General features: G+C 37.7%; 1 long non-coding RNA gene across 2 annotated transcripts in view; it reads left to right on the top strand.

The window, feature by feature from the left end:
* The window catches only part of LOC144379067 (uncharacterized), a 269,707-nt gene extending 258,935 nt beyond the window's left edge, over positions 1 to 10,772 (top strand). Inside the window, exon 6 of one of the 2 annotated variants that reach the window (XR_013441196.1) lies at positions 10,224 to 10,772. This is a non-coding gene — a long non-coding RNA (uncharacterized LOC144379067). Of the gene's footprint in view, positions 1 to 1,829; positions 4,703 to 10,223 lie in introns of those variants that run through there. The other variant, XR_013441197.1, reaches the window with a different exon arrangement.
* The last annotated feature ends 13,583 nt before the right edge of the window (positions 10,773 to 24,355 follow it).

Genomic DNA, 24,355 nt, shown 5'->3' with positions numbered 1-24,355 from the left:
GTTTGTCCTGGAAGCTTTTTATCTCTCCTTCTATTTTCAATGACAGCCTAGCTGGATATAGTATTTTTGGCTGCATATTTTTCTCATTTAGTGCTCTGAATATATCCTGCCAGTCCTTTCTGGCCTGCCAGGTCTCTGTGGATAGGTCTGTTGCCAATCTAATGTTTCTACCATTGTAGGTTACATATCTCTTCTCCTGAGCTGTTTTCAGGATTTTCTCTTTATCTCTGAGACTCATAAGTTTTACTATTAGATGTCGGGGTGTTGACCTCTTTTTATTGATTTTGAGAGGGGTTCTCTGTGCTTCCTGGTATTTGATGCCTGTTTCCTTCCCCAAATTAGGGAAGTTCTCTGCTATAATTTGCTCCATTATAACTTCTGCCCCTCTCTCTCTTTCTTCTTCTTCTTCTGGGATCCCAATTATTCTAATGTTGTTTCGTCTTATGGTATCGCTTATCTCTCGAATTCTGCCCTCGTGATCCAGTAGTTGTTTATCTCTCTTTTTCTCAGCTTCTTTATTTTCCGTCATTTGGTCTTCTATATCACTGATTCTCTCTTCTGCCTCATTTATCCTAGCAGGTAGCACCCCCATATTTGATTGCACCTCATTAATAGCCTTTTTGATTTCTACTTGGTTAGATTTTAGTTCTTTTACTTCTCCAGAAAGGGTTTCTCTAATAACTTCCATATTTTTTTCAAGCCCAGCTAGTATCTTTAAAGTGATGATTCTGAACTCTAGATCCGACATCGTACTAATGTCCATATTGAGTAGGTCCCTGGCAGTCGGTACTACCTCTTGTTCTTTTTGTTGAGGTGATTTTTTCCATCTTGTCATTTTGCCCAGAGGAGAATAGATTAATGAGAGAACAAAATTCTAACAGGGTAACAACGTCCCCAGAAAATATACTCTAAACAAATCAGAAAAGACCTGAAGCAGTGGGAAAAGAAAGGGAAAGAGAGAAAAAAGAAAAAGAAAAAAAAAAGAAAAAGATAAAGATAAAAACAAACAAAAAACAGAAATAACAAAACAAAAAACAGAATATGATCAAATATGATCAGGCTGGTATATAGATCAGTGCCACACACTAGATTTTGGGTGTATTTTGGTCTGTTAGAAGAAAGTGCCTCCCAAAATTTTAAAGAAAGAAAAACTTATATATGTACAAAAATAAGGGTTAATATGAGGAAGGGATGGAATATGACTGTAAAGATGGAAATTATAAAAAATTTTATGAAAGGAATTGATAAGAAGTTGTTTGGAAAAAAAAAAGAAGAGGATTTAAAAAAGAAAAAAGAAAAAGGAGTGAATGTGATCAGGCAGGGGAGTAGAAAAAAACCATATACTAGAGATTTAGGGTATATTTTGATCTGTTAGAAGAAACTACTTCAAAATTTTAAAGAGAGAACAAGTTATATATATGCCAAAAATATGGGTAACTACTAGGAAGGGATAGAATATGACTCTAAATATGAAAAATAAAAATGTTTTTTAAAAAAGGGATTGATAAGATGTTGGTTGAAAAAGGGAAAAAGAAAAATTCAAAAAAAAAAAAAGACAGTTAAAAAAAAAATTAACTTTGAAAGACTAAGAATCATGGTAAAAAAGCCATGGATTCTATGTGCATTATTCCCCTAGCACAGGAGTTCTGCCGTTCTCATTGATCGGTAAACTTGGTCTTGGCTGGCGGTTCTCGCTGATCTTCTCGGGGAGGGGCCTGTTGCTGTGGTTCCCAAATGTCTTTGCTGGAGGCGGAATTGCCCTGCCCTTGCCTGGTCTGCGCTAAGTAATCTGCTTGGGTTTGCTCTCCGGATCTTTTGTTCCCTGCAAGCTTTCCGTACAGCTTTGGAGGCAGAGAGTGAAAATGGCGGTCTCCCAATCTCCACCTCGGAGGAGCCGAGGACTCGGGGCCCCGCTCCTCAGTGAGCCCCCAGAGAAAAGCCATCAGTCACTCCCATCTCCCTGGTCTCCGGCCGCACTCCGTGCTCACCCAGCCTGTGACCACGTGTTTCTATCTCTGGCACCCGACCCCGTGTGGAGTCTCCAAACCCAGCAGATCCTTGCAGTGTGCTCCCGCGCCGCTCCCCCCAGGGGAGGAAGGTGAGTCTCCCTGGATCTGCCACTTGTTGGGTCCCTGCTGGAGGAGCACTGGCCCGACTGTGCCGTGGATCACGGTTTATGACAACCCCGAGCTGAGAGCCCACGCCTCGGCTCCATCTCTGCAGCCGGCTTCCCCGCTGCGATACCTGGGAGCTCTGCCGCACTCAGGCACCCCCCGTCTTTCTGTGTCCCCGAGGGTCCTGAGACCACACTGTCCCACGAGGGTTCCACCCCCCACTTAGCCACCGGAGTGACGTCCCTCAGCGGAGCCGACTTCCAAAAGTTCCGATTTTGTGCTCCACGGCTCTATCACTTGCCAGAAGCAGCCAACGGAGGCCCCTCCCCCGCCGTCTATCCCCCCGAATATCACCTCAGATTCACTTCTCTGCACGTCCTACCTTCCAGAAGGTGGTCGCTTTTCTGTTCAGAGAATTGTTGCTATTCTTTTCTTCGATCTCCTGTTGAGTTTGTAGGTGTTCAGAATGGTTTGATCCCTATCCAGCTGAATTCTTGAGACCGGAGGAAATCCAGGTCTCCTACTCCTCCGCCATCTTGCTCCGCCCCTCCTAAAGGGAATTCTTTAAGTGGAAAGAAAAGGCCATAACTAGAAGAAAGTTCAAAAGGAAAAAAATTTACAGGTGAAAGCAAACATAGTAAAGGTAGTAGATTAATTACGTATAAGCCAGTATGGAAGTTAAAAAACAAAAGTAGCAAAATCAATTATATCTACAAAAATTAGTCAAGGAATACACAAAATTTAAAAAAAAATGTAATATATGTTTTCAAATACATAAAACTTGGAGGGGGAGTAAAAATTTAGTACTTTTAGAATGTGTTTGAACTTAAGCAACCATCAGCTTAATATAGAGTACTATATACATAGGATGTTATTTATGAACCCAACAGTAACCACAAATAAAAAAAATCTGTAATAGATCCACAAAAATAAACAGAAATCTGAGGTTAATATTAAAGAAAGCTGAGCCACAAAGAAAGAGAGCAAAAGAAAAACAAAGAAACAGAGAACTACAAAAAAATTTATTTTATTTTATTTTATTTTATTATGTTATGTTAGTCACCATACAGTACATCATTAGTTTTTGATGTAGTGTTCCATGATTCATTGTGGCAATAAGTAGATACCTATCAATAATTACTTTGAATGTAAATGGACTAAATGCTCCAATCAAAAGACATAGGATGTTGAATGGATTAAAAAAAAGGAGGGGGTGGAATGTATCTCTGTGCTGCCTACAAGAGACTCAATGTTAGACCTAAAGACACCTACAGACTGAAAATGAAAGGATGGAAAAAGATATTCCATGCAAATGGAAGCAAAAAGAAAAAAAAATCCAGTGTAGTAGTACTTACATCAGACAAAATAGACTTTAAAATGAAGACTACAGCAAGAGACAAAAGACATTACACTATGATAAAGAAATCAATTCAACAAGTAGATATAACAGTTGTAAATATCTATGCACCCAAATGGAGAAATCATCCAGACAGAAAATCAACAAGGAAACAATGGCTTTAAATGACACATTAGACCAGAGAGATTTAACAGATATTTACAAAATTTTCCATCCAAAAACAGCAAAATACATATTCTTTTCAAATGCACATAGAGCATTTTCCAGAATAGATCACATTGGGCCACAAAACAAGTCTCAATAAATTTAGGAAAATTAAAATCATATCAAGCATCTTTTCTGACAATGGTATAAAACTAGGTATCAATTACAAGAAAAATACTGGAAAATGCAAACACATGGAAGCCAAACAGCATGCTACTAAACATTCAATGGATCAATGAAGAAATCAAAGAAATTTAAAAATAGAGAAAAATGAAAATGATAATGCAATGGTCCAAAACCTTTGGAATGCCACAAAGCAGTTCTAAGAGGAAACAAGAAAAATCTCAGGGGCACCTGGGTGGCTCAGTCATTAAGCATCTGCCTTTGGCTCAGGTCATGATCCCAGGGTCCTGAGATCGAGCCTCACATCGGGCTGTCTGCTCAGAGGGAAGCCTGCTTCTCCCTCTCCCACTCCCCCTACTTGTGTTTCCTCTATCACTGTGTCTCTCTCTGTCAAATAAATAAATAAATAAATCTTTAAAAAAAAAAGAAAAGAAAAAGAAAAATTTCAAATAAACATACAGGAACTAGAAAAAGAAATACAGTCAAGCTCAAAGTTAGTAGAAGAACAGAAACAATAAAGACCAGATGGAAATAAAAGAAATAGAAACTAAAAAAAAAAAAAAAAAAAAAAAATAGAATCAATGAAACCAAGAGCTGGTTCTTTGAAAAGATAAACAAAATTGATAAACCTTTAGCCAGACTCATCAAGAAAAAAAGACAGAGAACTCAAATAAAATCAGAAATAAACAAGGAGAAATAACAACACCACAGAATACAAAGAATCATAAGAAAATGCCATAAAAAAAATACTGTAAAAATTATGCCTACAAATTGGACAACCTAGAAGAAATGTATAAATTCCTAGAAACATATAATCTTCCAAGACTGAATCAAGAAGAAGTAGTAATTGGAATAGAACAATTACTAATAATGAAATTGAATCAAAAAAAAAGAAAGAAAGAAATTGAATCAGTAATAAAAAAAACTCCCAACAAACAAAAGTTCAGGACCAGATGGTTTCACAGGTGAATTCTACCAAATATTTAAAGAAGAGTTTATACCTATTTTTCTCAAACTGTTACAAAAAATAGAAGAGGAAGGAATGTTTCCAAACTCATTCAGTAAGGCCAGAATTACCCTGATACCAAAAACAAAGACACAACAAGCCAGTATCTCTGATGAACACAGATGCAAAAATCCTCAACAAAATATTAACAAACTAAATTCAACAATACATTGAAAGGATCATTCACCATGATCAAATTGGATTTATTCCATAGATGCAAGGGGAGTTCAGTATTCACAAATCAATCAATGTGATACATTATATTAATAAGAGAAAGAATAAAAACCATATGATCATTTCTAGATGCAGAAAATGTATTTGACAAAGTATAGCATCTATTCATGATAAAAACTCTCAACAAAGTAGGTTTAGAGGGAACATACTTCAACATAATAAAGGCCATATGTGAAAAACGTGCAGCTAAGATCATACTCAATGGTGAAAAATTGAAAGCTTTTCCTCTAAGACCAGGAACAAGACAAGGATGTCTGCTCTTACCACTTTTATTCCACATAGTACTGAAAGTCCTAGCTGCAGCAATCAGACAAGAAAAAGAAATAAAAGGCATTCAAATTGGTAAGGAAGAAGTAAAACTGTCACTATCTGCAGAAAACATGATACTATGTTTAGGAAACCCTAAAGATTCCACCAAAACACTATTAGAACTCAAATTTAATAAAGTTGCAGGATACAATATCAATGTGCAGAAAACTGTTACATTTCTATACACTAATAACAAAATAGCAGAAAGAGAAAATAACAATCCCATTTACAGTTGTAGCAAAAAGAATAAAATGCATAGGAATAAATTTAACCAAGGAAGTGAAAGACCTAAACTCTGAAAACTATAAGACATTGATAAAAGAAATTGAAGGCTACTCAAACACATGGAAAGATATACCATGCTCATGGATTAGAAGAATTAATGTTAAAATGTCCATTCTACCCAAAGCAATCTATGGATTTAGTTCAATCCCTATCAAAAGACCAGTAGCATTTTTCACAGAACTAGAACAAATAATCCTAAAATTTGTATAGAACAACCAAAGACTTCAAATAGCAAAAACAATCTTGAGAAGAAGAACAAAGCTGGAGTTAGATATCACAATTCCAGATTTCAAGATATACTACAAAGCTATAGTAATCAAAACAATATGGTACTGGCACAAACATGGACACAGATCAATAGAACAGGCTAGAGAGTCCAGAAATAAACCCACACAAAGATGGCTAATCTATATACAACAAAGTTGACAAGGATATACAATGGGGAAAAGACATTCTTTTCAATAAATGATGATAGGATAATTGGACAGCTGTATGCAAAAGAATGAAACTGGACCACTTTCTTTCACCATACACAAAAATAAACTCAAAATGGATTAAAGACATAAATTTGAGACCTATGACCATAAAACTACTAAAGGAAAACATAGGTAGTAATCTCTTGGAAATCAACCTTAGCAACATGGATGCTCTTCAGGCCAGGGAAACAAATGCAAAAATAAACTATTGGGACCTCACCAAACTAAAAAGCTTTTGCATGGTGAGGGAAACCATCAACAAAGCAGAAAGGCAACTACAGAATGGGAGAAGATATTTGAAAATTATATATACAGTCAGGGGTTAATATACAAAATATATAAAGAACTCAGCAGGTGATGGGTATTAAGGAGGGCATGTGTTGTGATGAGCACTGGGTGTTATATGCAACTAATGAATTGTTAAACACTACATCAAAAACTAATGATGTACTATATGTTAGCTAACTGAACATAATAATAATAATAATAATAATAATAATAATAATAATAAAGAACTCATACACCTCAACAGCAAAAAAAAAAAAAAAAAAAAATCCAATTTAAAAATGGGCAGACTTGAGTAGACATTTTTCCAAAGATGACATATAGGAGGCTAACAGACACATGGAAAGATGCTCAATAACACTATTTTATCAGGGAAATGTAAATCAAAACCACAATGAGGTATGACTTTTCACACCAGTTAGAATGACTAGTATCAAAAAGACAAGAAATAACAAGTGTTGGTAAGAATGTGGAGAAAAAGAAACCATTATTGGTGGGAATATAAGTTGGTACAGCCACTGTAGAAAACAGTATAGGGTTCCTCAAAAATTAAAAATAGAAATAACATATGATCCAGTAATTCCACTGGGTACTGAATATTTACCCAAAGAAAATGAAAACACTAATCTGAAAAGCTATATGCACTCCTATGTTTATTACAGCATTATTTACAATAGCCAAGATATGGAAACAACCCGTGTCCATTAATAGATGAATGGATAAAGAATATGTTGTATAGAAATAGACAATGGAATATTACTCAGCCATAAAAAATAATGAGCTCTTATTTGCAACAACATGGATGGGCCTAGAGTGGATTATGATAAACGAGGTAAGTCAGACAGAAAAAGACAAATGACATATGATTTACTTATATGTGAAATCTAAAAAATGAAACAAATGAACAAACAAAAAAAAGATGCTTAAGTACATATAACAAACTGCTTATTGCCAGAGGGGAGGTGGGTTGGGGGGAATGGGTGAAATAGATAAAGGAGATTAAGAGGCACAAACTTCAAGTTATAAAATAAATAATTCAAGGGGATGAAAAGTACAGCAGGAAGATATAGTCTGTTATATTGTAATAACATATGGTGACAGGTGGCAACTACATTTGTCGTGATGAATAGTATATTTTAAAAATAAATTCTTTTTAAATCCTATATATCATGTGCCCTCCTTAACATGTTATCTGATGAGCACTGTGTTATACACAATTGATAAATTATTGACACCACATCTGAAACTAATGATGTACTATAAGTTAGGCTAATTGATTTTAAATAAAATAATAATATAAATAAACAAATAAATAAATAAATAAAGCCTATATAATTAAGAAACATGGGAACATTGTAAATTGTAAGAGAATACTTTATACAAATATAGTATAAAATTTTTATACAAATATTTTTAATATGAAAATGGTAGATGTTTTATGTAATAGTTTATGATAAAATATAAATGATCAAGACAACTTAATAGGAACAAAATGTCTTAATAGGTCCATATCTGTGGACATTGTTTTTCAGATTTCAAGGAAGGTCTAGAATCCAACATTGTATAAGTCTATCTTTCAAGTGTCAAGGAACAGATATTTCCCATGTTCTCTAAAGCATTTTAGAGTATTAAAAAATAGGGAATGCCATTTTAAAACATTTAATGAAACAAATACATTCTTATTATCAAAATTTGGTTAAATATAAGAGACAAAGCTGTAAAAAGAAAGCTACACAGTTTTGGTTGTAAATACTGGATCGGCTGAGGAGGGAATCCTAACCAACTGAATGCTAACAGAACATTATCAAATACCATTTCAGGTCATTGGAAAAAGGATGATTTCTTTTTTTTTTTTTAAGGTTTATTTGTTTATTTGAGTGGGGGAAGGGGCAGAGTGAGAGGGAGAGAATCTTAAGCAGACTCCCCACCGAGTAGGGAGCCCAATGCAAGCCTCAATACCACGACCCTGATATCATGACCTGAGCCAAAATCAATAGTTGGATTCTTAACTAACTGAGCCACCCAGGTGCCCCAAGGGTAATTTTCTAGTAAATATGTTGAGACTCAGGTTCATACTGAAACAAAATAAATTAGATCCCAGCATATAGCAAGTTGAGCACTCCAAATGGACAAAATTTAAGTGTAAGAAATGAAACTATAGAAGAACTAGAAGAAAATTTAGAAACACATTCACAGAAATTTGGAGTGGAGAGAAATTTATAAGTATATTAGCAAAGAAGGGTCATAAATTTCTATTCTTTTCATTTCTCACTACCTGCCTATTTCAACATAATCTTGTTCAGCTCCCACTGCTTCATTGAACCTGTGTCCTTAGAACCATAAGTCAGCTCCTCATTGCTATCCTCAAAGGCCCTTGTTTCAGCCCTCCTTGTCTTTGTATTCTCTGTGGCTTTTGACACGTTTCCTCCTGAAGTAATCCCATCAACCTCTGGGATGAAGCAGCATTACCTTTACCCTTTGTACTCACTGTCTCTTTGGTGACCGCTCTTGTCAATCCTTTCCCCACAAACACAAGTTTTTATAAGGTTGCAACCTTTGCCCCTTTTCTCAACTAATACTTTCTCTTCTGGGAAACTTATCAACTCTTAGTAATACCTGAATTATCTATCATTTCTCGAAGGATGACTCCCATATTTTTGGCTATCTTTGACTCTTAAGATGCCACCCATGTCTCCAAAGGCCCAACTGATACATCACATGAACATCCCACCATTGCTTCAAACTCAAGAGACTTAAAATAAAATCCCCCATCTGCCCTAAACATGGGCTCACTCACATGACTTTCAGTTCATAGGTCTCTCAAACCCCCAGACCTGATATCTGAAACCTGCTCTTCAAAACTTTAGGTCTAGCTCTAATCTTCATTTAGATTAGTTAGCTTGGCTTTTTGAGTATTCTTAGTCTTGATTTCCCTACGTGTAGAATGGGGTTAAGGTGAAGCTAAAATGAGAAGGTGAGGTCATGGATGTTACTGTGATCTGTAAATTTAGACTGCTATGCGCATATTATGTACAATTATTTTCTCACTCAGCCTAGAACATGGCATTTAATAGACACTCTAAATATTTGCTGACTTAGTGAAATAGTGAATGAACAAAGGGTTGAATTAATGCAACCTGTACTTCTTTTGAATGCCTATAGCATTTACCGTATGCTATATCATCCTTTTGACTCAGATTATGTATTACCCAGTCTTTTGTTAGGTACATATTCACTATATGTGTCCTGACTTCTTGAGCAGACATTCAGATTCTTGGGAGTAGTTGCCTTCCTTATCCTTCCTTGTTGTTACTCCCAGGGCCCAACAAAGTCCTTATACATAGCAGTTATGCACTAGTAGTATTTGACTTTACATCTCATTTATAAGTCTTATGTATATATCAGCTAAATTTTTCCATTAAAGGGAATCAATGCATGTTATTTTGTAAGCCTGTATTCTTCGGGATTTATTTATTTATTTATTCATATTTTAAATCACGACTCAACCTTGTGGTTCGGAAACTAACACCAAACAGTGATTTTAATGGCATGGTGAAATAGGGTTTAGTCAGGCCTCTTCACTTTTCAGATTTGCTTCAATTCAGTCCTAAAATTCCTTCCCTGTTGAATTTCAATGGCCAAGGGCATCTTCACTTTGATATGTGTAATTTAATCAAGCTGCCCTGGCTATGTGAAACTAATCTAGGTGTGGAATTGCAACTACAGATTGTACCAGAAGTCGGAGCATTTTTCTTTCTTTCTTTATTCACGATGGCATTTCCACACTCAAACGAACAACAACCTTGCTGTCTTTTCTCCCCCTTTCTTAGGAAAACTTGTTCCCAGAGGGAAAAACAAAGCAACAAAACAGTCCCCACACACTGGCCAGCAGGGCAATTATGACCGAAGGGGAAATATGTATGTGTCAAACTGCACAGCCTTTGGGTTATCTCGTCTCTGTGAAGAATATTTTACAGTTGGATTTGAGTGGGTGAAATTGCTGTATCACCCACAAAAGTATTTTTATTACCAACTTCCCAGCAGACTTTTACTCATGCCTCTGTCTGTATTACTCTGAATATTGGCACATTAAATGTACTAAGGTTTAATGAAATAGAAATGAATGAATGATGGACACTTCTCTGTCACGTTTGAGCCCAACAGGCTTTACATCTCATAAGTTATAGGTGACTGCCACAGGCTAGACTCATCAAATACAGATGAGACACATTGAATACAGATGTCATAGGCCAAAGGCTCAGTATATTTATTAGTCTGAATGACTCTTTAATTTCCCTTTCTGGAATAAACTCCTCCAGGGATGTGGCTTAGACAATATTCAGTCCCTCATAACTTATTTTTAAAATCATCCAATATAGAATTTTCAATAGAGAATTCTCAAGGGTTTCACTATGAAAAGCATATTTTAAAAAAAAGCATGTTATAAACCTGTACTACTTTTCTAGGGCTGCTGTAGCAAAGTACCACAAACTGACTGGTTTAGACAACAGAAGTTTGTTTTCTCAGACTTCTAGAGGCCAGAAGTCCAAAATTAAGTTGTCAGCAGGGCCATGCTCCTTTTGAAGGCTCTAGGGAAGATGGGTTCCAGGCCTCTCCCCTAGCTTCTGGTAGTTCCCTGGCTTTGTGGCAGCATAACTGTGATGTTTACAATCCCTGTGTGGGTATATCTCTGTGTCCAAATGTCCCCTTTTTATAAGGACACTAATGACCTCATCTTAATTTGATCACCTGCAAAGACTCTATTTCCAAATCAGGTCACATACACAGATCCTGGTAATTAGGACTTCAACACCTTTTTCAGGGACACAATTCAACCCATAACAGCCTCATGCAGTCACTGCCGTAGATGCCCTTCTTTGAGGCAGAGGAACAAAAGTCAGCTTGAGCACCACAGGGATCCAGGCAATCTTGGGACTTAAAGCCTCAGAAATGGCAATGACTTCCACTCTCCTGAATCATAATTCATAGTTTTAGGTTATATCACATTTGGGTTTTTTTCTAAAAAGTAAGCAAAACTGTCTAAAAATGGAGAAATGTTGATCTACAAATAACCATACAAACTAGCTTTTTCCACTTGTATTACCATGAGAAGAAAGATTTAGGCATTACCAGCTACACCTGAACGTATTGGATATTTTAGAAAATAAAATAAGCAGAAAAGATGCAACTCTACCTGACATTATTTCTTAGGGGAAGGAGACAAAGCCCTTCAAGTTAACAGGATGCACACCAAAGTAATAAAGAACAACATTTTGAAAAATGGACTTTTGATGTTTTTACAAGCCTAACGCTTAACATTGTGCAAACTTTCTCCTTTGAGATATTCAGGTAGAACAATTTATTTTCTTTTTCATTTGGATGTTCTCTAGAACACTGTATTCAACTCTAACCACATATTGTGATTCAAGTGGTTTCTCAAGCTAAGTACATTTATGATAACAAACACAATTAACGTTTTGTTCTTCCCATGTGCCATGCTTTGTCGTAAATTGTTCGCATGTATTAACTCACTTAATCCTTACTGCAACCCCTGGATAAAGCATCATTGTTAATCACCATTTTATAGAAGAGGCACAGAGCTAACTTGCCTAGGGCCACATTACTACTAAAAAGTGGAACTGAAATGTGAACCCAGAAAGTCTGGTTCTAGAGGGTTGGGATATTAACTTCCAAATATCTAATTTTTAAATGTTCCAGTAAGCCAAACTACAAAGCTAAAGTTCTTCTTTTAACTATCCTTTTGAAGTTTTCTTAGATATTACGGCCACCTAGATGAAATTGTTTACTAAAACCAACATTATAATTTTTCATTCACCACAAGTATAAGCTTTCTAGTTGTTTATCTTCACTGATTTTTTAGTTTTGTTTTTGGCTTTATGGTACTCTTACCTGGGTAGACCTCACTAAAGGAAGGCTGTTTTGGGGAATAAGGTTGGTAGGCTGGTTACTCATATAATCCTCTGTGTGTGTGTGTGTATGTATATGTATATGTACATATATATATGTATGTGTATATATATATATATATTCGGTCAGAGAAGCAGAAACACATACACACAGATGCACACAGATTTATTACAAAGAATTCACTTGTGTGATTGGGGTGGTTGGCTGAGTAAGTTCAAAATCCGTAGGACTGGCCATCAGGAAAGGCAGATCACAGGGGATGGAACTTACAGGCTCAAGTTGAAGCAGCTGTCCACAGGCAGAATTCTTTTTCTCAGGGAATCTTTAGCCCTACTACAAGGCCTTTCAGGCAGATTGTCCGGGATAATCTCTCTGAGTTAAAGTCGACTGATCATAGACATTAATTACATCTGCAAACTCCCTTCATAGCAACACCTAGATTAGTGTTTAGTTAAATAGCTGAGGACTATAGCCTAAAGTTGACATGTCAACACACACATTTTTACATATTTATGTACACATATACAATATATATTTGTATGTACATGTTTATAGAGAAAGAGAGAGAGAAGTTACTTTTTCCATTTAGAATTAGGTTCTTGGATTGTATAATTAATAATACAAAAAGACAGCTTTGGGCATTGTCAAGTGGAACCACTTCTTAATGAGAAAAGGGCTTTTTTTTTTTTTGAAAGTTTCCAAAGAGGAACTTTTTTTTTTTTTAAAGATTTTATTTATTTATTTGACAGAGAGAGACATAGCGAGAGAGGGAACACAAGCAGGAGGAGTAGGAGAGGGAGAAGCAGGCTTCCCCGCGGAGCAGGGAGCCCGATGTGGGGCTCGATCCCAGGGTCCTGGGATCACGACCTGAGCCGAAGGCAGACGCTTAACGACTGAGCCACCCAGGCGCCCCTCCAAAGAGGAACTTTTATCCAAAGCTTTGTTTTCAAATAAAAGTATTCCGATGAAGAAGACTTAGTTGTAAATTCTTCTAGGAGAATTTTAAAAATTGCTAAGTTTCTCATATAATTTTACTTACAAAGTCTTTCCAGGAAAATATCCTATGATGCAAACAAATTTAAGTATTACCAGTTTATGGAATAGTCTGGACTTGGTGGGGCTCTGACAGAAAACAACTTTTCTTCCACGTGGCTTTCCAAACCATCTCTTTTGGACCTCCCATTTACACCCATGGGTGATATCTCAGGCAGATCTCATAGCTTTTCCAGTCACTTCCAATCCCATTCTCTGATATTAAGAAAACCACTCCAACCTCTTGACCTCTCACCAAGTAGCTGCCTCCAGCAACTTCTGGATGGGAAAAGGGAAAGAGAGAAGAAGTCTGAGGTGACTGGTGCTATTGTTTCAGCAGATGTCCAGATGCTAGCTCTTCCTGTCATGAGATCCTTCAGAGACCTCTGCCGCTGTACTCTTCCAGGTCACAGGCTTCACTTTCAGTCTGGCTTAGTTGACTCTCCCTCATTTATGCTCTAAATAGTGTGAACTCCTATAGCTGGGGTTGCTGCCCCTCCTCTGGCAGTGCTCTAGGAAAGTGTCCTTTCAGGATGGCTCTAGTCCAGCCAACTTTCATGAGATCTACCTAGCTCATGGGAACGTTCAGCATCTAGGGTAACATACCATCTCCAAGGTAGCCTTTCATCCTTGCTTTGCCATTAGGGAAAGCTACAGCCAGCCCCTGGATGGTAGGCGACTGCAGACAAGTGACACACACCAGGCACTCCAAATTCTAGGACATAAGATTAGGTCCTCCCAAAACTTTCCAAGAGCATTCTCTTCCCACTTTCTCTTAAGCCCAGGAAGGGGCTTGCCTAGATGTGATTTAATCCAGGTGGTGAGCCGTTGGCTCCTTTCTTATAATCTCCGTACATGGTGCTTTTCCTAAAGCATCAATTGTTTGGCTTGAGTGGGGGTGATAAGCACAGACCTTCCTACTAAGCCTATAGCATTCTTCCAAGAAATCCACCCCTAGTCCATCACCTCCATCTCACCCCTTTTCTGGAGGTGAATGATAGGTCACAGAACCACTCTCACCATCTCTTAGCAAGGCTGAGTGCATAGTCTAGCATCACTCTTTAGAATGCATGGATGTTTGACACCGTTGACTTTTGCTTGGAGCCTTAAGCAGGACTGTGGTCTATGGGATATTCCCACTTAACATCCTTCTATAATTTAAGGAAACAATTATATTTTGAATAATAAAAAGTATTTCTTTACCACTTAGTCTTTGATGTATCAGTGCATGTTGCATCTACAAGCATAGTTCTGAAGTGGAAACTCTTTTCATGATATTATGAAGAGAAACTTTTGTCTGTTCTTTAGGAATAAAGTGGAATAAAATATGTTCATGCTTTGGGAATTTGTTGTGTCATTTCTGGGCTTGTTACAGACTGAATGTTTGTGTCCTCTAAAATTCCTATGTTGAAGCCCTGACCCACAGTGTGGCTGTAATTGGAAATGGAGTCTCTAAAGAAGCAAGTTTAAATGAAGTCATAAGTGTGGGGCCCTGATCTGATAAGATTATTGGCCTTATAAGACCAGAGAGCTTGCTTATTCTCTCCCAACCTGTGTGTACACAAGAGGTCATGTGAGTGTGCAGTGAGATGGTGACCACTTACAAGCCATGAAAAGAAGGTTCAGAATGAAACCTACCTGGCTAGCACCTTGATCTTAGATTTCCTAGCTTGCAGAACTGTGAGAAATAAATTTCTGTTATTTAAACCACCCAGTTTATGGCATTTTGGTATGGCAGTCTTAGAAGACCTTAGAGGGCAATTCACAGCTCCACTTGCCCATTGATATTTTCTCTTAATAATTGTGTTTCCTGGATCACTAGATTAAGAGGTCTCCATCATCGTACTAGATCTAATCCTAAATGTTGATCCTATAAATACAGTCTTGATGACACATTGCCTCTAAGAAAAAAAATATATACATGTTACAGGAAGAGGATCAAATAGCAAAGAGTCATTTCAGCAAGTAACTCACTTACCAGTTAATCCAAATTGCTAGCAGTATATGAGAAAGCAGACTTAATTTGGGAGCAGAGAAATTGAAGTACTGGGAAGGATAGAGTTAGGGCCTCTATTAGACACTGTGCATAATATCTGTGTGAACTGAAAAAGGCAACCATTCTGTGAGTTTTTTAAAAAGTTAATTTATTATTACACAACCAAACCCATGGCACATAGTCTAGAGAAATAGGAATGTAGGCAGCTGCCTCCACTGGCATCATTATGTGACTGCAGCCAAGGAGGGTGATGAGTGGTTGTCTCCTGTTGTTATTTCTCTTCGTCAAAATTAGTCCCACTTATGGTTCATCATACTGGATGATGATTCTAAAAGATTCTGTCAAAAGAGAATCTCCTCTACTACTCACTGAAAATACTATTCATCCCTTCTAGTTACTCAATGCCAAATCAACTCTGGTTCAAGACCAAAGCTAATATTAGAAGAAAAAAAATTTCAAGTGTTTGTTTATTTTAAAAGAACAAAATCTACCCTAGGGAATAGTGGAAAGTGTAATCCTTCTCTCCACAGGGGTGTGGTAGTAGGTGTTATATGAGGCCAGGCCTGAGAGAAAAGACAAGGAAAGGTTTTTTTCCCATTTTCAGACTAGCCATCTGTGACTTAGAAATAAAAGTAAAAAAATAAAAGTCTTTAGGAATCTTTGGCTTTCCTTTTGCCAATATCTTTGAGAGTTCACTTTCTGTTCAAAATGTAAAAGGGCCATAATTATTTCCATGTCTGACTAATATGCGCTTGTTTGTGAAGGGCTATAATTCTGTAACCCATGTGGATCATGGTCTTGGTGTGTATTGAAAGTAAAAAATGAGAGCTGTTTTCATCCTGGCTCCTCTGCTGACTGAGTCACCATGTCCTTGGGCAAGTTATTTCCTCTCTGTGTACTCACTTTTAAAAACAGAGAGATAATAGTGTTCCTGACCTCCTTACCTCACTGAGATGTTGTCAGCATTAACAAGCAGTAGACCCATATTTTTAGAATAGGAATGAAATTGCTTAAATTTTAAAATATTTTCCCTCCCATAAATTTATTTTGTACATTTTAAAATTCCTAAATGGGTCACAGTGCGGATTTTGTGAGGCAAAAGGCCTCACAAAGGCAGAGTTATGGTTGACTTGGTGGGACAAATCATTGGAATCTTTTTAGCTTCCTTATGAAAAGGACAAAGACCAATGATATTTATTTATTTTGGAGACTTTTTTCAGAAAGTAACTTACCAAATAAATTTTAAAAATCATAGAATGAGCTAAAACACATTGTAATAAAAATAACACTAAACTAAGAGTTGGGGGGAGGATCTAGATTCTAGATCTTGATTACTAACCTACTTAAGTCGACTTAACTTCCCTAACCTTGGTTATTAGTGTGAGAAATGAGAGCAGATGATAAGTTATTAGGTCTAGAATACTAAATTGAACAAGATTCAAATGAAATAATATATGTTTCCCTAAAATGATAAAACACTGGGCAAACACTTTAGGTTTTATTGCTACTGCTGAGCCAACCAACCACTCTCTGGTCACCACAGCATCACCTCATCTCCTTCAAGGACAGTGGTTACACCGATTTTCTTGGGCATGAAAACAGTGCCAACATGTTCTACATAATTAGAGTTCCCACCCAGCCATTTTTCACTTTGACAGGGAAAAAAAAAAAAAAAGGAAGGGAAGGGCTGTGTTCCATGGTTAGGCCAACCTTTGATTCAGATGTGAAATGAAAGCTTTGAAGCAGAGGTGATGGGTCTGTGCTGGCTAGGGAAATGAACTGTCTCCTTCCAAGGAGCCTTAAGTTTCCCCTACTTCAGGGTGTGTCGGCAGAGACACAAACAGACAGTCAATTTTCCATACAATAAGGTTTGGAGTGTTGCCAGTCTAGTCAAGGGCTGAGGGAAAGGTTTGTGGAAGAAGGCTTTCAACATTTTCAAACATTGGATGGCAAGAAAGCATTTTTTCTGGATGACATCTAAGGTCTCTTCCAACTCTGAAGCTCAATTAGTCTCTGAATCAGCAAATTATTAAATTAAGGAAGAACGCGGAGTCTCCTTGACCCCTTTGTCCCCTGTTTGAGATCCAAGCATTCTGAATCATCTCAGAAAATAACCTATATTTTCAGATTACCAGAGTTTGTCAGCCTTCCTTAGCCACTCCAGGCCATTTTTACAATTCTTTGTTCTTTATGTGCATTCCTCTCAGTTGTACAGTTAGTGATCTCTTTTCTTGTGCCATTGTCTGTTATTTCATGAGGACCTATCTTTATAACCAGATAGTAAAGTCTGTGGGTAGAGAAATCATGCTTCTGGCTTTTCATGTCACTTTGTAACCTTAATTTCCCAAGACTCCCACTTGGTGGAGTCAGCCATTCCAGGGTAGGCCTTTGTGTGTTTTTGCCTTTCTTTTATTGGTCCCTGAACATCACTCCCCATGACTGACAGTCACACATTTCCTTTGGTGCTTTGCTCTACACTTCCCCTCCTTCTATGTTTTATGTTTCCAGACACATGAGTGACATCCACAACCCATGTACAGAAATGCCCTCTGGGAAGTGAGCCCTGAGATGCTGGCCATGGTGGGCCTACATGCTACAGAAAGACTAAAAATGTACTCAGTGTGGAAAAAATTGCAACAATCACCCCATGGTGAGAAATAAATATTGGTGATAGATATAGAAAGCAGGGAAAAAGAGAAACTATTTCTCAAAACTGAGTATCAAGTGACAACTGTGCATTATTTTAACTATGAGGTGATTCCAAGAGCAAACACAGAACAGAGAACTTTTAGAAATTGGGGTTTTACTCCCCTGTTTTTGCCCTACCACTTTCTACATTTGCTTCATGCTCTTCAGAGTAGATTACCCAGGTCAAAGAACATTCAGTAGGGGATAGGAGAGTGAGAGAAAAGGAGAAGCAGAAAAGAAGGGAAGACCAGTCACTCTGAGCTGTTCAAAACACTATGTATATCTTCCTTTCCACTGGCACTAGAAAAATGGCTGCTAAAATACTGTAAAAAGCTAATAATTTTAGCCCTTTGGATGGAATACAGTGGACTAATAGTTCAGCTTTACGTAGCAGTTACTGAGACAAGGATGAAAGTACCCAGGGCTAAGGACTAATTTAGCCTGAGGATGTGATAGACTGATGACCCCAAATGTTCACAATTTATTATCCATGCCTTTTGCAATATGCCTTTGCATATTTTCCCTTTATTAGGTGAGATCTATCTTTTCACCTCTTGAATCTGGGCTGACTTTGTGACTTGCTTTGGCCAATAAAATGGCATAGAAGTGATGGTATGCTAGTTCTAAGCATAGGCCATGAGAAACCTTGAATGTTTCACCTTTTCTTCTTGGAATTGGCCTACCAGCAGAAAGATAAGACTGGGTTGGCCTACTGGATGAGAATAAACACATAGCCCAGTCTTCCACCACATCACCCAAACTATCAGCTGGCCACATGAGTGAGATCCTGCTAAAACATTCTATTCCTAACCAACCCAACAATACACGGAAGATGCATTAGTGAACTTAGCAGAAGTAAGCAGTGATCAGTTAAGCAGGGCCCAGAGCTACCTAGCTAGCCCATAGACTCATGAGCAATAATAAATGCAGTAAAAGAGAATACAGAGTCTTTCAATCAATAGTTTGGCCAGGCATTTTGCCTACAGGAAGAGGCACATACATAAATCTGAAGATAGCCAGGAGCCTAAGAAAGTAACTTTCAGAGTTCATTCTTTTACCAGGGCTATTGGGAATCCGGAGTGCGTTGTTCCAAAAGCAGATTCAAAGCCCCAGAGAGCATGTTTAATAATAATAATCTTAAAAGCTAACAAATGCTTATTTCAAGCCACCATCTTCTCTGATTTCTACAAACATGAGATGCTATTACCCTGTTTTAGGAGCAGATGCTGAGGGTAAGAGAAGGTAGGTAGGTACCAGGAGCTAAGAAGGAAACCATGGTTGTCTGATGCCAAAGCTTAGTGTATGAACACTGCACAATAGTGTCACACTGGGGAGGTGGCAGTATTGTCACAGCTTGGTCCTTGGCAACCAGGGGCCAAGGTGTGAGGCAACTGTCCTATCCACAGTGGAAATGGGGTTTGGGGTAACTAGGCTTATTCAAAGCAAAAGGAGACAAGGGGGCAGCTGGAAAGAAGGCAGCTGTGTAACACCTGTCAGATGTTATTGCAGCAATAAACAAGTCCAGCAAAATCCTGCTTCTCTCCAGAGAATATTTGTCTCCATGGTGAAATAATGCAAAACTGGGCAAGAGGCAGTCAGAACCGAGGAGGAGGGGGACTCAGGGTCACAGAGGCTTAGCAGATTGCTCTTTACTCTGCCTCTGACTCATCAATCCCAGAGGAGTAGCACTTGCTTGCTTCAGCTTTCCTAGTCATCTCAACAGGCAACAGGAGAGGGGGGCAGCACTGGCAAAAATCTTATTCCATTGCAAAGCTCTTAGATTTGATTGGGGATTTCTCAGTCCCCCCTGTAAGCATGGCAAAATGTATTTACCCATTTTCTATATGTTTCACCTACCCAGTCCTCGAGTGCTCTGAAATATCCTTTTTTCAAGAATCAAGTTATGAATTTATCCCTTTGTATAGAATTAATAGCTAATTTTACTATTAACAACAACTATGAGATATGTATTCCCATTTTACAGATGAATAAATTGAATTTTGGAGAGGGGGTAAGCAACTTGCCAAAAATCATAAAGCTGAGTCCCAGTCAAACCTAGATTGGCAACTGTCAGAACTCATGCTTTCAACTCTTGTCTATTGTCTACTATGACTAATATGCCAATAGAACTTTTTTTTTTAGTATGCCAATAAATATTCTGGATGTCAGAGTCAAGGGTAAGACTCATTTTGAATTCTTGTCTATCTTCTCTTTAACAACTTGGGCATGGCACTGAAGATAGAATTCTAGAGTTGTCAGCACTCTGACAGTTAAGTCCTGTGCATCTTAAGAATTATTTCCCTTCCAACATCATCACACTTCCAGATTCCTTATAGCAAATTTCAATTCTGCTGAAATGCAACAGCAAAACTGTTAGACTTTTTTTCTCGTGTTTACAGTTTATTTTTCAAAATTAACACTCAGGACACAGATTCCCATTTATGAATCAACCCCACCAGTGTTTATCTGAGCTATACTGGAAATTTGGGATATGTCTTCACCCAACCAACCTGGTGTTGGTTGGGACACAGGAACAAGATAGGGTGCGCTCAGCCAAAGGATGCAGCCGTGGGGGGAGAGGCTGGTCAAGAGACTGAGCATGTTCTGAGGATTATTTTCTTACACTCAATTCTGTTATGGTGAGTTTCTATGTGTAGGATGCCTGGATGGCAGGTGGAGGAATATGGATGCCAGATCTCCATAAAACTCGTCATTTTCTTATCATTTCCTTTTTCCTATGCCTTTGCACTTTCAGACAGAGAGTATGTTTGAAGTTCAAGTTTCTGTCCATCACGAGTCTCACTGCATATGACCACAGCATAGTGGACTAGGAGGGCATCCAAGTCCTCTATTTCAATCTTCTCCAAAGCATGGAGTTTACCTACTTCACTCTTTTAGGGGATATATAACTTCTGTTCAAATATTTTCAGTGACAGACAATTCATTAACTCACAGGACAGTCCAATTAATTATTTGAATCATTCAGTTTACCAGTGTGACAGATATTTAGGTCTCCTCTATATGTCAGGCATTGCCCAGAGATGATAAAACATCCTATGCTCAGGAAACTGATAGTCCAACATTAGAACCATAATCAGCCTCCCTTTAGCATCTAACTAACCCTTGTTTTTTTGGTTCTCTCTTTTCAGGTGTCACAGGGTAAGTTCAGCTTTAGACACCCGTCCCTGCAAAGTAATGATCATATGCCCCTGGAAGAAACTCAATGTGAAGTTACTATCAGTCAAATACATCTTCTTGACAGTGAGTTGTAAAGCCTTTTCTTTTTGACAAGAGAGAATAGGAGAGTAGTTTCTGACCAAGAAAAAATAGGAAGGAAGATCTACTAGTGCTGAAAATGTTTATCTATCGCTAGACTTCACTGATTTAGCGTCAGTGTTGACTGTGCTAAAGAATGTGAAAAGAATAAGATTTGTTATTAGCACACCCCTAGGTGCTAATGACCAACATTGAATCTTCCATGACTTCTACTGACCACTTTCTACTTCTTAAAATTTCCTTTTCCTTTGCCTCTGTGATTCCTCCTTCAGGCTTCATTGGCTTTTTCTGCTGTTTGGATACTGTAAAAGTTAATATTCTCCACTGTATGAATTTCGTCCCCATCTTTTCACATACTACAAGTTCTCTCATGTGGCTCCCATGGCTTCCACCAAATCTAAAAGTTGACAACTCTACTCTTCAATTTGTATCTGCAGCCCTTGTCTCTCTCCTGGGTTCCACACTGTATTGCCAGTTTCCTAATCCACTGTATTTCCTTTAGGCACATCAAGTTATTCCCTTTTCCTGTCTCCTTTTCAATCTAGCAAGCTCATATTCTTCTTTCAAAATTCAGTCCAAATGTTATATCTTCTGGGAGATGTTTTCTGACTCATCCAGGCAGTTATTAATGTCTTCCTATGGTGATTGGTCAAAAGTATTGTGCATCAGACATCAGACATGCTAGATGCTGTGCTGAATAACGAATGTACCACATTTATGAGAATTGAAAGTCTGTACTCCATGGGGTATATAATCCAGAAAAGAAGACAGAGATTGTACATGTAATTTAGGTATATTGACTGTTATAAAGAAGCTATGTGTTATGGTTATCTACTACAGCTAAGGCTGTCCAATGACACATTCTATATCTGTGAAATGTCCTATATCTGCACAGTCCAATATGATAGCCACTAGCTACACATGACTAATGAATACATGAAACATGTCTAGTGCAATTAAGAAATTAAATTTTTCAATTTATTTAATTTTAATTGATTTAAATTTAAATATCCAGCTAGCAGCATCTATATTGGACAATGTAGTTCTAGATGTTGAGGAAGTTTTCTCTGAAAAATTGAAATTTATTATTTTTGGACCTGAAGGGATGAATAGATCTGAAGGGCAGGTGAGAGGTGGAAAGAATAACAGAATATAGCACCATAAAGGCCCCAGCCTCACAAGTTCATGTTCCTCTGTTAATCCCACACCCTACCCCTTAGCTTTTGTAAACTTAAGATAGTGTAAGTTCTCAACATATATTTGTTATTATTATTATTTTTTTTTATTTTTATTATTATTATTTTGTTCTGGTTTATAAACTTCTTCACAAGTTTTATTATGTCATTTCTCCATTTGTCTACTGTTAGCCTCCATCAATTTCATAAAAGTGGGAACTGTCTCAAATTCTTTTCTATTCTGCTACAATATCCTAAAGAGTTCTGTGCAGGCAAATTCACTCTCCATCTGAGACATGCTACATTTTGAGGGAATTAAATTTCAGTGAAGACCTAAACAGTCAAGTGATGATCATCTCCACACACCAAGGTTCTGAGCCTTACAGCTCCCAAGGTCAAAGCATGGAGTTAAGCTAATCAATTCTGAGAACTTTCAGTTAGTGCTTAAACTAAGTGTTATGCCTCATGTTCTCTATAGTCTTGGATTCATCTGCAAGCCACTATGCAGTGAGAATTTTGCCTCTTACAAGAGATGTAATCCCACCTCACACCCAACTCCACATTGCCATAAAAAAGAAAGCATTCCTGTGCCTTTTGTACTATACAATTTTACCTTGTTCCAGTATGCTTTTATATATGACATAGGAAAGGTGTGGGCAAAGGAAGTGCTATTTTAGAATACATGTTTATCAACACATAACAGGTGTACTATAAATGCTGGAGGAGCTGTTTTTAACATAGTAAATTCCTGAAATTACCTGCCAAAGCCAATAATGCAGGTGGCTTGGCAATCTGATCAGCTGACTTCACAACCTTACCCCCAAACCTAAAGAGGAGCTTCAGCTTATTTTTAAACAGCAAAATCCATCCAGATATCTGTATAAAGTATGAGGAGCTATGGACAGATGAGAAGAAATTGGATACAGAGAACTGAAAAAGGGAACTATCAACAAACTGCAGATGAGAGAGAGAGGCAGAAAATGACTAACAAGACCACAGCAAGGTCCTTCTCACTGCCAAGACTGATTCTGCCAATTTATGGTAAGAGAGACTTCTCACCAAAATTTTATCCAGTGTTTAAGACCTAGTTCAAATCCCATTTACCCCACAGATCTATGATGACCTGTTACTGCTGAAACCCCAGGATTTTATTTTTTTTAATTTGTAGGTTGGCACTTATTTATATATTGTCTTATGTTATTCATAAAGATTTCATAGGCTTGGGTTTTATCTCCCCACCCAGAATATAAATTTTATAGGGTGAAACAGCTTTGACATAACTATCCTGAATTCCCAATGTCCTAGCATAGAGCAGGGCCCTTCATGGAGCCCTTGATATCTTCTGATTTATTCAATTATGTGCTAGAAGACAGACAAAGTAGTGAGACCAAAACAAAAAAACAAACAACAACCAAAAAAAAAAAAAAAAAACAACGGGAAAAAGAAGAGCAGGGTGTAGGGCTGTGCCCTAATGAAAGTGGCTAAGCTTTCCTGAGATGACTCATACAATAGGAATGCCAACACTGATGAGCAGAAGTGGGGTAAATGGCTTGGACACTTGAACTCTGATCTCTTATTGGCTGACATATGGATTGCATCTTCCCCTGATGGTATGTAAGGGGCCAAGTTCTTTGGAAAAGAAACGTCTATTCCAGTGTTAAGAAAAAGTCTATACAAAAGAGTTTCCCACTCCCGAGGCTGGTGAAAATTACTAATCAGGCAAGTTGTCTGACCTATGGTCCCAGAATATTAGAACTGGAAGGAAATTGGACATAATCTGACCCCAGTCACATTTCACCATCAAGGAAACTGAGGTCCAGTGATAGGAAATGACTTGTTCAATGCGATATACCTGGTTAGTGGCAGA

Source organism: Halichoerus grypus, chromosome 9 (assembly GCF_964656455.1).
Source record: "Halichoerus grypus chromosome 9, mHalGry1.hap1.1, whole genome shotgun sequence".
NCBI lineage: Eukaryota > Metazoa > Chordata > Mammalia > Carnivora > Phocidae > Halichoerus > Halichoerus grypus.
Note: the sequence above shows the minus strand (reverse complement) of the source record. Positions and strands in the feature narration are given on the sequence as shown.